Source organism: Sinocyclocheilus rhinocerous, unplaced genomic scaffold (assembly GCF_001515625.1).
Source record: "Sinocyclocheilus rhinocerous isolate Xijiao unplaced genomic scaffold, SAMN03320098_v1.1 scaffold1339, whole genome shotgun sequence".
Taxonomy (NCBI): domain Eukaryota; kingdom Metazoa; phylum Chordata; class Actinopteri; order Cypriniformes; family Cyprinidae; genus Sinocyclocheilus; species Sinocyclocheilus rhinocerous.
In genome coordinates this window covers 495,070-509,052 of record NW_015634830.1, presented here as the reverse complement: position 1 = coordinate 509,052, position 13,983 = coordinate 495,070, and the positions used below count along the sequence as shown (strand labels likewise).

At 37.9% G+C, this 13,983-nt stretch overlaps 1 pseudogene; it reads right to left on the bottom strand.

Moving 5' to 3' along the window:
• Positions 1–518: 518 nt before the first annotated feature.
• Positions 519–6,506, bottom strand: LOC107745993 (titin-like; annotated as a pseudogene).
• Positions 6,507–13,983: the final 7,477 nt, after the last annotated feature.

Below are 13,983 nucleotides of genomic sequence, written 5' to 3'. Positions count from 1 at the left end.
GTGTGTTAGCCACAGTTTCCATTTTACAGTATTCACATTTCTGTGAAATGTAAAATTACATGAACATCGCATTTCCAAGCTTCATTATGGGCAAAGCTAGATACAGTATAGACAAATAATCTTATAGATATAACCGATAATCAAAGTTTTTTTTTAACTGATATACAAACTTTTTCAACTTAATCGATTGTTGGTTTGTTAATATTGGCTCTAACTATGATTTTTAAAACATTTATTATTATTATTATTATTATTATTATTATTATTTAATATCGTAAATGATTTATAAATTTAAACTTGGTCAGTCTCTAGCTAAAACAGGGCAGAATCTTAAACAATAGCAGACTTTATATAGCTTTATTAGGAAAAAGACCAAGAAAGTAGAACTTAAGCACATTAGTTTAGAGGAAGAAATAATAGTTTAGCAATGTAAGCATTATCACACAGAAATGTTTTCTGCATGCTTTTTTTTTTTTACTTTCAGAACTTAAAGAAAAGAATGGAAAATTAAATTGAGTCTATATTCGTATGTTTCCTTTTAGCTTTTGTTCAGTTCTTCTTGATCTAATATCATAAACCACTATGATAACAGTAGCCACGCCCACCACAGCAGAGATGACCAATCAAATCACAGCTTCAGTGAAACCGCAACAGTGGACGCGTTCTGAGGACAGAAACAGAAGAAAACTGATCCAATGTTCGAATAAAATACTAGTGTTAGAAGCGTACTGCTAATGACGTACCTGGACATTGCTGACAGAGTTCAGTGCTGTTGAGAGGTTTAGTTTGATTGCTGATGGGATTGTTCAACACACAGCTGTAGGAATCATCCAGACACTCGATCTCCCGAGGTAGAGAAACTCGTCTGATGGGTCCAGACACACTGACGCTGGACAATAAACTGTTTCCTTTGTACCAGGAGAGAGTCACATCACTCACATTTATCACTGAACATAGCAGCACACATTTTAAGCTTGATGACAAAGAAAAACGTTCACTGGTAATGACTGGGACCGCCAAATATGACAATTCCCTTCCTATAATATAAAGACATGTTCATGCATTAAAGGGGTCATATGATGCGATTTCAAGTTTTCCTTTCTCTTTGGAGTGTTACAAGCTGATTGTGCATAGATAAGATCCCTGAAGTTGCAAAGACTAAAGTCTCAAAACCAAAGAGATATTCTTTATCAAAGTTAAGACTCTGCCACGCCCCCCTAAAACGGCTCGTTCTAACACGCCCCACATATCTACCTCACTATGTGGAAATATTAGCATAATGCCACCCAAATGTGCACGCATCTACAATAATGTACAGTATTTGAAAAATAATGTGTTTTTTGAACATTAAAGCATGTCAACATATTCTGTTACACCAAATACACAAAATAATGATCTTTAAAAAAGCATCATATGACCCCTTTAAAACCTAGGTGTTAGAATAATATGCAGCATGATATTATAAAAACATGATAGTAATAAATGAATACAATTTAGTAATAAAGTAATAAAACATTTATAAAAAAAAAATAGTAATTTTATTTTTGTATATCAGTTCAAACAACTGACACAATCATTTCATACAACGTGATGGCACCATCTTGCGTGACGCTATTAGGATTTTAATTGTAATAATTATTTCATAAAAACTTGGTATGCTGTAAAATTGCACTTTCAACATAATTAACATCGTAGGCTAATTTAAGTGTTGTTGTTTTTTTATATAAAAAACTGAAGTACATTGACTGTACAGTCCCAGATAGCACACATACGTCTTCAAGATGTCTGTTAAAGATTCATCTAGAAAGCATCTGCTGTGTACAAACATCTGATAGATGTCTTTAAGATGTCAGTTTTACATACATTCTAAATCATAAACATCTTCAAGACATCTTCTAAACGTCTATTCGACATCTGATTGGAAACGTCCTATAGACGTATTACAGATGAGCAAACACTCTAAAAAAGATGTCTTGCAGATGTAAATGGAGGCGTCAAATAGACGTCTCTTTGATGTACGATGTAGGCCTGTGTACGCAATAAATACATTTTTTGTAGGCAAAATGATAGACAGATTCACATTTAGTTGACAGTAGTAAAACCAAAACCAAAAGAAATTTGCATATTCAATATACAGTATGTTACCTTTTTTTTTTTTTACTTTTTTTTCTGTAGGCCTAAATAAGTTTGAGAACTGATGACAAGTTTTGTCATCACATGTCATTATTCAAATGGTAGCCTTTAAATTTTAATTTTGACATATGAAAAATTTCAAGACTGACTGTTTTGATCTGGAGAGGAGCGCAAATAAAACTGAAGTGCTCACCGTAAACATTAACAATAAAAATCTTGTTGAAAACTTTGTTGGCACGGCCGATGTTTACTTCATAAAAATCCATCATGTGCAGTTGTGATGTTTTTGATGGTCAGAGATGTGGTTTTATAGTCCAAATGGAGTCTGTCTCTGAATATCTCATTACCATCAGGAAAAGAGACAACTCGATTAATCATTTGACCGACACAAACGTTTGAACTGTCAGGCCTAAAAGTCCACCGTATGTGATCATCTGTCAGTATTTCAGTATGTTCAGTGTGTAAAGTGACTGAATCTCCCTCCATCACTGATACCGTCTCCGTTCCACCTGTCTGAGGACCAAGCACACCTGGAGAACATTCAAGAAACGATTCCCAGGTTAGTCAATGCTGTGCTCAACAAACGCTGCTCTTTATTACTTCTTGATACCAATATGCAGAACTGATTCCTAATTTTTGTTTTCTCATTCAATAATAACTCAATGATCATTAGACTACAACATTAAAATAATATACATTATAAATATAAAATATACATTGTAAATATGCAGTATTTTTTATTATTAATATTATGAGTCTATATTTTGACACTTTGAAAAGTTCAGATAGTTAAAAAAATCATAAAATTACTATAAAAGTATAAGTACTTAAAAAAAAAACAGCAAGGCTTAAAAAGGCATAAAAACGTACCCACTAACAGTCAAATGTTTAAGACAACAGCACATGTGTGAGGCATATTCTTCAGCATTTGGATGACCAATGTTTTGGCAGTTTTCTGTGAACGTAATAATGCAGGTGAGGGATGTAGTTGTGCAAATCCAGAACTGAGCACCACTGCATTTAATTCTGAATACAGGGGCATTGCTGAGGTTTCTGGGCCCCTGATTTAGTTTATTCCATATGGGGTCATATAGGTGTTAACCGAGTGTGAGTTATTATAACGCTACTTTCAAGACTTCTTCTCCTTTCACTCTAACTGAACTATTAATGTTGCTCTTTCACCATCATTTCCTCTTTCAGCATTCCCAGCAAAAACACCTACATTGTCTTCAGAGTGTTTATGCAGTCAATTTTAGACTGAACATTGATTGAATTTTAATTAAACATTTTGTGCAACGAGGATTAAAGAGTAATAAACTTTCAACTATACCTTTCTTAAAGTAAAAGTTTTCACCCAAAATTGAAACTTCTGTCTATTTATTCAACAGAATTGATTAATTGAATTCCAGGTTAATGACACTCATATAAAAGTTATAATAATAATGATGCAATATACATTTTAATAAAGTACATTTAAATTTAATTTTTATGCACTTTTAATATTGCACAATATTATTGGGAAAAAAGACCAAGAAAACAGAACTTTAGCACATTAGTTTGGAGGAAGAAATAATAGTTTAGCAAAGCTTTTTTAACATTATCACACTGAAATTTTTCTGCATGTTTTTTTTTGTTTGTTTAAAGATTTTCAGAAGAATAAATTAAATTAATGGAAAATTAAATGGAGTCTATGTCCTCATGTTTGCTTTTTGCTTCAGCTCTTCTGGATCTGATGTCATAAAATACTATGGCAACAGTAGCCACGCCCACCACAGCAGAGATGACCAATCGAATCACAGCTTCAGTGAAACCGCAACAGTGGACTCGATCTGAAGGTAGAAAAATGCGTTTTATTGAGAACCTGAATTTGACAAACATTTATTATTTTTAAAATAATATTAATATCCACATCAGTGTACCTGCACATGTCTGACAGAGTCCACTGATGTCCAGATGTTTGGTCTGGTTGCTGATGGGATTGTTGAGCACACAGCTGTAGGTGTTGTTATCCTGATATTCCACCTCCAGAGGTAGAGAGAGACTGATGCTGAGATCAGACACACTGATGCTGGACAATAAACTGTTTCCTTTGTACCAGGAGAGAGTCACATGACCCACATTCAACACTGAACACAGCAGTGAACAGTTCTGCTGTGATGATCCTGATGATGAAGAACATGAAGAGTCTCTGGTGATGACAGGAATGGGAAGACGAGCTGGAAAACATGAGAGAATCATGTGAAATAAATGTCTACTTGATTAATTTTACTAAATATTCTAGGATAAATTCATTTAAGCTCTATCAACAGTATCAGTGGCATACTGTCAGTTATTATTCTTACAACTTATTGGCATATATAAGAGATTTTAAACGATTTATGAAGTAAGAGCACATTAAATTCACCTACTCACCATAGACTGTAACATTGAATGATTCTACTGAGAATGTACTGTACATTTGATAAAGTCCAGAGTCTGTTGTTCTGATGTTCCTGATGGTCAGAGATCCAGTTTGATTGTCCATCTGTAGTCTGTCTCTGAATCTCTCATCATAATAATATCTAACATCACCTGTCTTCACATCAAGCTGAATGATTCTAACATTACGAGATTCTTCAGGTCTAAACCTACTCCACTCCATATAATTCATATAATATCTGTCAAATTTAGCATCATATCTGCGTATATCAGTGTGTAGAGTGACAGACTCTCCCTCCATCACTGACACTGTCTTCCCTGCATCTGTATCAGAACAAAACACACCAAAATAGCAAGATTTAAGGGTTCATCCAGAAATGACAATCCTGTCATCATTTACTAACCCTCATCAGGCTGCTTTTGTCTATACATTGAAAGCCAGTTAGGTCTAAAACAAGCCAAACATCATCTGAGTTCCACAGAAGAAAAAAAGTCATACAGGTTGGGAACGACAAAAGGGTGAGTAAATGATGACAGAATCTCTTGAAATAACTGTATATAGCCTATAAATCTAAGCAACTGACCATAATGAACCTGAAGCCATAAAAAATATTTTAACTTACCAACCAGGTGGCAGAAATAGAAGAAAATAATTGCGCAAAACATTTTTCCACTGCATGAGATAATAGAGGAAGTCTAATGAAGAAACGCTCTTCAGTAAGAAGAACTACTTTGCCCGCATCATGTTTTTGTGGCTAAATATCTGTTACATATTTCTAGGTACAGGTTACATTCCATACCAGCAAAACAACATTTTTTTGGTTAGTTATTAGCTATGTGTGAATATGTGAACACAATTGACGAGAGGGTGAACAAACAAACAAAAAACGTTTTCCTTTTTTAGTTTTGGCTAGTTAGCATGGTCCAGTTAGTCTAAACTGACTCAACTGGCTTCATACATCCCTGCCTGAATGACAAATGACAAAAGTTCAATGTTGTAGAAATCTCTTCAATAATTAATTGTACCTGTTATTTAAGAAGAAACCAGTAGATGGCACTGTGTTGAGTCAAATGTTACAAATACTATGCAAGACAGCTCTGAGAGAGAACAAAGCCAATAGTTGTGGAACTCCAGTAAGTAAGGCTGTCAAGGCTATTTTATTCACTTAAACAACGGATCAAGTGATTATTTTCTCTTTAATACAGATGATGCCAATGTATTTTTCGATGAGTCCGCTATGTTAGCAATAATAACGTTACCTGCTTGACGGAAAGGGTTGCCAGGTTTTCATAACAAAACCCACCCAATTGCTACTCAAAACTAGCCCAAACTATCCACTTTTCGAGGGGTCCCCCGGTAAAACACGAGCGCTGTCACGGCGCGACCACAACAGCTTTAAGTTGTCTATTTCGGCACGGTCTCCCTGCTGCACTAATAGAAGTAAGCCATTCCTTTGTGTATACATATCCTTACAAGTATAATTTTAGCTGTATTATTTGTGTCCCCTTCAAAAATTGCTCTAGAAATTTTATGTTTATTGTCCCCCCCCCCTACTGTTAGACGAAATTTACGCCCCTGGCTCCAGAATCATTTTCTTTTATTTTCATTATCACAGGGATACAGATTCACCTAAAATGATTTCCAGGAAACCCTTCAACAATCTACTGGGATTCAAACAAACAACCTTCAGTTTCCGATGCTCAGTTCAAACTGACTCCATTCAGTCCTACTGAATGACAAGCAAGTTACACAAAGAAGAATCATTAAAGTCATGCTTTAGATTTCAAGTGTCTTTATAGATGCAAGATATATGCAACGCAATATTCTTTATATGAAAAAAAAAAAAAAATCACACCAATTTCTGTGCAAACATTAAGACTTCATCATGAGCATCTAGCTGGGTTCCTGCTCTTTTTTTTTTTTAGCAATGAATTTCCATGACTTTACCAGTCATTTTAGGTTTTAACTGGATAAGGATAATATTGATTCAGACCAATTTGCTAAGGAATCTTTAAGAGTGTTTTGTGAACCGATTGACTGATTTTTTAAATAAACTGACTCAAAAGAAAAATTCACTCATCAACTGAACATCACCATTACTTGCAAGTAAGTTTTACTCCACACAAGATCATTATTTAGTTTATGAGACCTTTTACAGCAGAAAAAAATCAATTCAAGTTTAATCAAGATTGAATTAATTTCCTGTCCAATAATTGTTACATTCTCTGTTTCCAGGTTTTTCATGACCATTATTAGGGGGCTGGTTGTGATGTTCTCAGCTTCTTTCATCTCTTCTAGATCTGATGTCATAAACCACTATGCCAACTGTAGCCACGCCCACCACAGCAGAGATGACCAATCGAATCACAGCTTCAGTGAAACCACAACAATGAACAGTCTGAGGACAGAAAAAGAGATTTTATTGAGAAGCCGCACCAAAATAATGACAAACTCACCAACAGCATCTTGAGGTACCTGCACATGTCTGACAGAGTCCACTGATGTCAAGGTCAAGGTCAAAGTAAAACAGTAGTAAAACAGAACGTAACAAGTAATCAATCCAATAACTTAAAAGAATAATAAAAACAAAATGTTATAATAGTCAAAAAAACAGTCATAACCTGGTACATCACAAAAACTGCAACCCCTAGCATTAAAGAGATGCACACAAAATAAAACCAAGTTATGAGTAAGCCTGAGAAAAAAGGTAGGTTTTAATTGATGCTTTAAAGACGCTTAATGTAGGAGAAGCTCTAATCATTAAGGGTAGTGTGTTCCAAAGTTTTTTAGACTGAAAAAGGCCTGTCTCCTTTTGTTTTCAAACGAGATTTCAGGAACATTTAATAACATCTGGACTGAAGATCTGAATGATCTCTGAGGAGAATAAAAACGTAAAAGATCTTATATATAAACTGGGGCATGTCCATGTAGAGCTTTGAACACGTAAGTTAAAACCTTAAAATCAATTATTTTGTTTCACAGGGAGCAAATGGAGAGAGGCCTGGGCAGGTGAAATATGTTCCCTCTTTTTTGTTCCAGTCAGGAAACGAGCTGCAGCATTTTGGACAATCTGTAATCGTGAGAGTGATGACTGACTGATTCCAGCATACAAGGCATTGCAGTAATCAAGCCTTGAGGAAATAAAAGCGTGAATAACGGTCTCCAAATCCCTAAAAGTAAGAAGGTGCTTTAACTTTCGAAATCGCTTTAGCTGGAGAAAGCTGGCCCTGACCATCGAATTTATTTGTTTGTCAAACTTCAGATCTGAATCAAAGATGACCCCCAGATTTTTAACATAGGAGTGATTATTTAACTGAAGATGCCCAAAGAAGGCACTATAATCTGCGGTTTGGAGCCAAAAAGGATTACCTCTGTCTTGTTTTCATTCAACTGAAAAAAAAATTCATCCATCCATTCTTTAATATCCTTTAAACATGCTAGCAGGGGAGAAACAGAATCATTACCAAAGTCTAATGGTAAATAGAGCTGGGTATCATCTGCATAGATGTGCTAGGCTGTGATGATCCTGATGATGAGGATGAACAGTTTGAAGAGTCTCTGGTGATGACAGGAATGGGCAGACGAGCTGGAAAATATCAAACAAATAAATAAAAAATGTATTAAATCAATAGAGGGTGAGTATCATTGTTGTTTTTAAGCGTTTTAAGGCATTCGGTTTGAGTTCACAAGCTTTTGAAGAAAGAAATGCATAAATATTGTCATCTCAACCGAATGATCTGAAATGTATCTGGCGTAAATGAATAATTTAATGGTACTACTGTTAATTAATATTCTTTTAATATTGTCACTGTCTTCAGCTGGTGTGCCCAGGATGGCCACCAGATGACACTCTGTTTTTCTGTGAGCACATGGCTTGTGTAAGGGAAACTTACAACCATGTTCTTGATCGAATCTTAAATTGTCTGATTCGGTCTGATACCCTACACTTGTGTTGTGTTTGTTTGGTGCCATGTGCTCTCTCCTGTCTAATGTCTGACCCTGCCCTTTTTGTTACCTCATTATTATTTAAGTTGCTCCACCTGTGTCTCCCTCGTTACCCTCCTCATTGTTTCCCTATTTACTCTCCTGGGGCCTCATTTATAAAATGTTGCGTATAAACCGTCCTAAATTTGTTCTAAGATAATTTCTCAAAAGTGCTTAAGTGCGATTCAGAGAAAACAAACGTGCGCACAAAAACACGTGCGTACGCCTCTCTTCCAGATGTGACATTTATAAACCGCAAATGATCTTGAAACATCATTAGCATATAAAAGGGCACACGCCAATACCCGAATTTCTATGCTTCAGAATGACGGACACAAAGAAAAAAAAACTTTACCGAGTCTGAAATTGAGGTCCTGCTGGTGGAGGTAGAGGTTCGTGCGGGGACGCTTTTTATTTAATAATGTGTAATTATTCTGTGGACAGACAATGTGTGTGTGGTTATATTTTTTCAATTGACTATTATCAAAATTACTACTTCTAGAAACAGTAGTAGTAGTAGTAGTAGTAGTAGTAGTAGGTTTCCAAAAGTAAGAATAAACTACGAATTCAAGTAAAATTCAGTCATCTTACAAAAAGTGAGCCATCCTACTTGTAAAATCACTTTGCTATTGACAACTAATAAAAAGTTTATCACAACATTCTTGCAAAACTTTAAAAAACATTATTGAAAGAAAAATTGGACGTTTCATATCATAATAAAATAAATTATTACACGATTATGGTCTCCGGTCTGAAAAAACCTGCATGTGATTTGGCATTTCTTTATATTTACACAATTTATAATTAATAATTTACTAATGCTGCTCAAATGTGCCATTAATGTACTGACACAAAAATACATAGTAGGGCTGCCCTCGATTAAGGATTTTGCTGGTCGACTAGTAGTTGTTCATTTTAAGCATTAGTTGACTATTAGTCGCACTTTTATTAATAAACCATTTAAATCATTATAATGAGCCTTTAATTGCCTACAAAGCCTAATAAGCGCTCAAGCATACGCATAAAGCTTGCCACAGTGCACCGGTAGAAGCTATGATAGAGCGTTTGGATGTCCTGCCGGATGTACTGTATTACCATAGACCAGCCGTTAACGATCTGTGTGACTTTGCCAATGTGGATTTTTTTTTCTGCGACTAAAAAATTTTGGTCGACCAAGCCTCTTCTGGTCGACTAACGATTAGTCGACTATTAGGGGGCAGCCCTAATATATAGTGTATTTTATACAAGTATAACTGATGTAAATGACAAAAATAAAGTTTAAGGCTGATGTCTCTATTCATTTTCACAGAAGCAAAGCAGCAGATGTTATAAATAAAAACCGTTAACAATGTTATTGAATAGAATATATTAAAACCGTTATTGCATGACATAGGCCTATTCTTTTTTTCTATTTTACGCATATAGTAAATAAAGACTTCGCAAGTTCTCTTGTAAAATAAAATAAAAAAACAACAACATGGAAACTGTGTACAGAAAGCGAGTAAAGAACTCTCAACATTAGGCTACTAAAAAGGTCAGTTTAATCTCGCGAAAACTCCCGTTAATAAAAAATCGGACTACACTGCATTAATCTCTTACACTGCATCTTTATTGTTTATGATGAATTTGGTGCTTGCACGTACACCGCTTTTATTATTATTGCAGCTTAGATGTTCAAATAGCTGCAGTACTCCGACTTTGCCACAAGAAAAAGTGCGTACGCCTGCTCAGACCCTGATGTGGCGGTAAGTACTTTTCCACGTCAAAGAGCGTTTTTATAAATATGAACGTTGCCGTGGATTTTAGCGTACGCACACTCTAAGATCAAATCTGTGCGTATGCACATTTGATAAATGAGGCCCCTGGTGTCTGCAGTCCTGGGCTGATCTGTTGTTTTTTGTCAGTTGTGCTCGTGGCGTGTATTATGTCTACCTGTACTGTTGTTCCTAGCCTGTCTGCCTGTTTTTCCCCCTCGGGGTTATTTTTGTTTGTTTTTGTTTCATTTTATTATTAAAGAAAGACCATTCTTCCTGCAACTTGTGTCCTCGCCTCATCTCTCCACACGCACCGTGACAGAACGGATCAGCCATAATGAGGACTCAGCGGAAGAGGGGCTTGCGCCGTCCACCTGTCTCCACTCTCTCTAACCCCCTCTACCAGCACATGCTCCAGCTCAATGCCTTGAGCTCCCTCCGTCAATGAGGTACTGATCTGAGGGAGTTTGCCCTGGAGTTTAGGAATGCTGCAGAGGGGCTGGGCTACAATGACTCCGCTCTAAAGGACTTATTTAACCATGCCCTTGATGAGCCCATTAGTCACTGGAGGATGTTGGGTTGCAAACATTTATCTTTTGAGGGGTTTGTGGAGTACCTCATCTGCAGTGGAAGGCAGTCAGCAGTGCAAAGAGAGGTGCTTTCTCATGGGGTGCCTTTTCACAACATGGCCACCACACCAGAGGCTCTTCATAAGACGGCTACCAGCCCAGAGCCCCACTACAAGATTACCGCAAGTCCAGAGTCTCTTCACAGGATGGCCGCCAGTCCAGAGTCTCCAGCCATCATGGCCTCCACACCAGAGTCTTCAGCAGTCATGGATACCACTTCAGTGTTCTTGGGTATTATGAACGTGCCGCATGAAGTCAAAAAGTTGGGCCCAGGGCGTTTGAAGCTGATGTTCAGTTCGGCGGACCCACAACTGATGTCCGTGCGAGCAGCTGGCATCTCTCCAGTGGTCCCAAGTCCGGTGGTCCTGGAGGACCCGACTCTGGTGGTCCCAAGTCTGGTGGTCCTGGGGGACCTGACTCCGGTGGTCTCAGAGGTCACCACAGAGCTGCCCAATTCACTGCTGCTGCCATAATCAAGAAAGCCGTCTTTGCCTTTCACCTCATGGCTGTTCTGTGGGCATGGGCTGCTTCAGAGTCCACTCCAGAACCAGCTCCAGTCCGGGAGCCCTCAGAATCCACTCTTGAGCCTGCTCCAGTTCCCCCCGAGGTGGCGACTTCTGCTACAGAACCTCCTGAGGTGGCAGCATCCACTTCAGCTCCTCTCTGGGTGGTGGCACCCACTCCTGAACTCTCAGTCTGTCTTGTCCCAGCCAAGGAGACTGTTGCTGAACTGTCTGCCGGTCCTGTTATGGCCATCAAGGCTGTTAATAACCTCTGTGCTCTTCATTGCAGTTCTGCCTGAGCCACCAGGGGGGTCATCTGCCTTGTTAACTCCGCTGAGGTGGTCATCGAACTGCCCTTGCTGCATGTCAAGCTCCTAGCTCCGCCCTGGTCACCCGCCAGGGTTGCTGTTCGGCTGGAGCCTCATTGGTCAGTCCCTCTGGTCCTACGCTGGTGGTCCGCCGGGGTTCCTGTTTGGCCGGAGCCTTGCTGGTCTGTCCCTCTGGCCTCCTGCCCTGCCGGCCTCGCCCTGGCCTCCTCGGTGTCCAGGCCCTCTTCCACTACACGGGCCTGGCCCACCATCCCTCCCCCTTATCCACCTCCGTTCCGCCTCCCTCCGGGATTTCTTTGACTTTTGTTGGAGCGTCTGGAATCCACTCCTTAATGGATTTAAGTTGCTCCACCTGTGTCTCCCTCGTTACCCTCCTCGTTTGTTTCCCTATTTATTCTCCTGGTGTCTGCAGTCCTGGACTGATCTGTTTTTCGTCAGTTGTGCTCGTGGTGTGTATTGTCTACCCGTATAGTTCCTAGCCTGCCTGCCTGTTTTTTAGTGATGGAAAAATTAAGCTTTGCGAAGCACCGAGGCTTTTCCCTCAACTGTATCGTAAAAAGGTTCATTACTTGAAGCTTTTCAAGACAGTGCACACTAATGACATCTTGTGGTCAAAAGGTGGAAAAAGCTGCCTTTGCGTCCCAGACGACCCAGCCATTTTTGGACTGTTTCAGATAATAAATTAGTTTGTGCTATGAAAACCTGTATAAAGCAAAGAAAATATTAAGTCTATTTAAATAAGTCCATGTCAGTCATTGTATTACACAATATGAAAAAACACAATTTGAGTTGAATTACTGAAATAAATGAACTTTTCCACGACATTCTAATTTATTGAGATGCACCTGTATATATATAGGCTATGATCAAAATAACCGAAGATTATCAAATACAATGGTCAGTTAAAGTGTCTGTGAACCAGGAATTAATACAAAATGAACATGCACAACACTACACATGCAAATATTTATTCGTATTATGATTTATTATTTTCAAAGACGTCAGTGACACTTGAAACTGCGTAACTGGTTCGCGTTATTTTAATCAAAATACGAAGCAGTTACGTGGTTGTGTGCGAAAACGAAGCTTCGGACATCACAGATCACGTGGTTTTGGCAAAATGAATCAAGCTCCGGTACAGTGCTTCACTGTGAGATGTTTCGTTTTTTTGATACAAGTTTCGAAGCCTCGGTGTCGAACGTCACATCACTACTGTTTTTCACCCTTGGGGTTATTTTTGTTCGTTTTTGTTTCATTTTTGTTTCATTTTATTATTAAAAAGAGACCATTCTTCCTGCAACTTGAGTCCTCGCCTCATCTCTTCACATGCACCGTGACAAATATATTAACATAGCCTGCAAATATAAAATTAACAAGACTTTAATGAGGACAGGGCATATTAAATTGAAGTACTCACCACAGACACTAACACGGAATAATAGCCTGTATTTCATCATGCGTAGTTCATTAACTCCAGAGTCTGGAGTTAATGAACTACGGGTTCTGATGTTGGTAATAGTCAGAGATCCAGTTTGATTGTTGATTTGTAGTCTGTCTCCGATTCTCATATCATTGAAATACGTAAAAATAGGTGTCCCTCCCAATTAAATCGAATCATTATAAAAGTCTCTTTAGGTCTAAACCTCCACTGTACATGTTTATAATATCCATGTAAATAACTATAGCATCAGCATGTTGAGTGACAGAATCTCCCTCCATGACTGACACTATATTTACTCCACCTGTATCAGAACAAAGCACACATAACAAGATTAAAGGGACAGTTCACACAAAAATGAATGTTCTGTCGTCATGTGCTCACATTCATTTTGTTCCACACCTATGACGTTGTTTCTGTGGAACACAAAAGATATTTTGAAGAATGTTTCTGCCCATTCAATGAAAAAAGAGTCGGATCTGACTGACAAGAAAAAGAAGAAATGTTTTCTGAGCGTTTTCATATGACTGTTCCATGGCACTCAGAAAACGGTTCGATATAGGTCAACCATATGGGTTTGAAAACGACATGAAGTGAGTAAACGATGACTTTTTTTTTTTGGAAACTATAAATAACAGTAAATTCTCTGACTGTACTAAGGCGATTGCAAAACAGGTTTAACTTACCAACCAAATACCAAAAATAGAAGTAAATGAATGCGCAAAACATTTTTCAACTGTATGAGACAATGGAGGAAGTCTAATAAAGGAACTCTTCTGTCATTAAAAACTCTC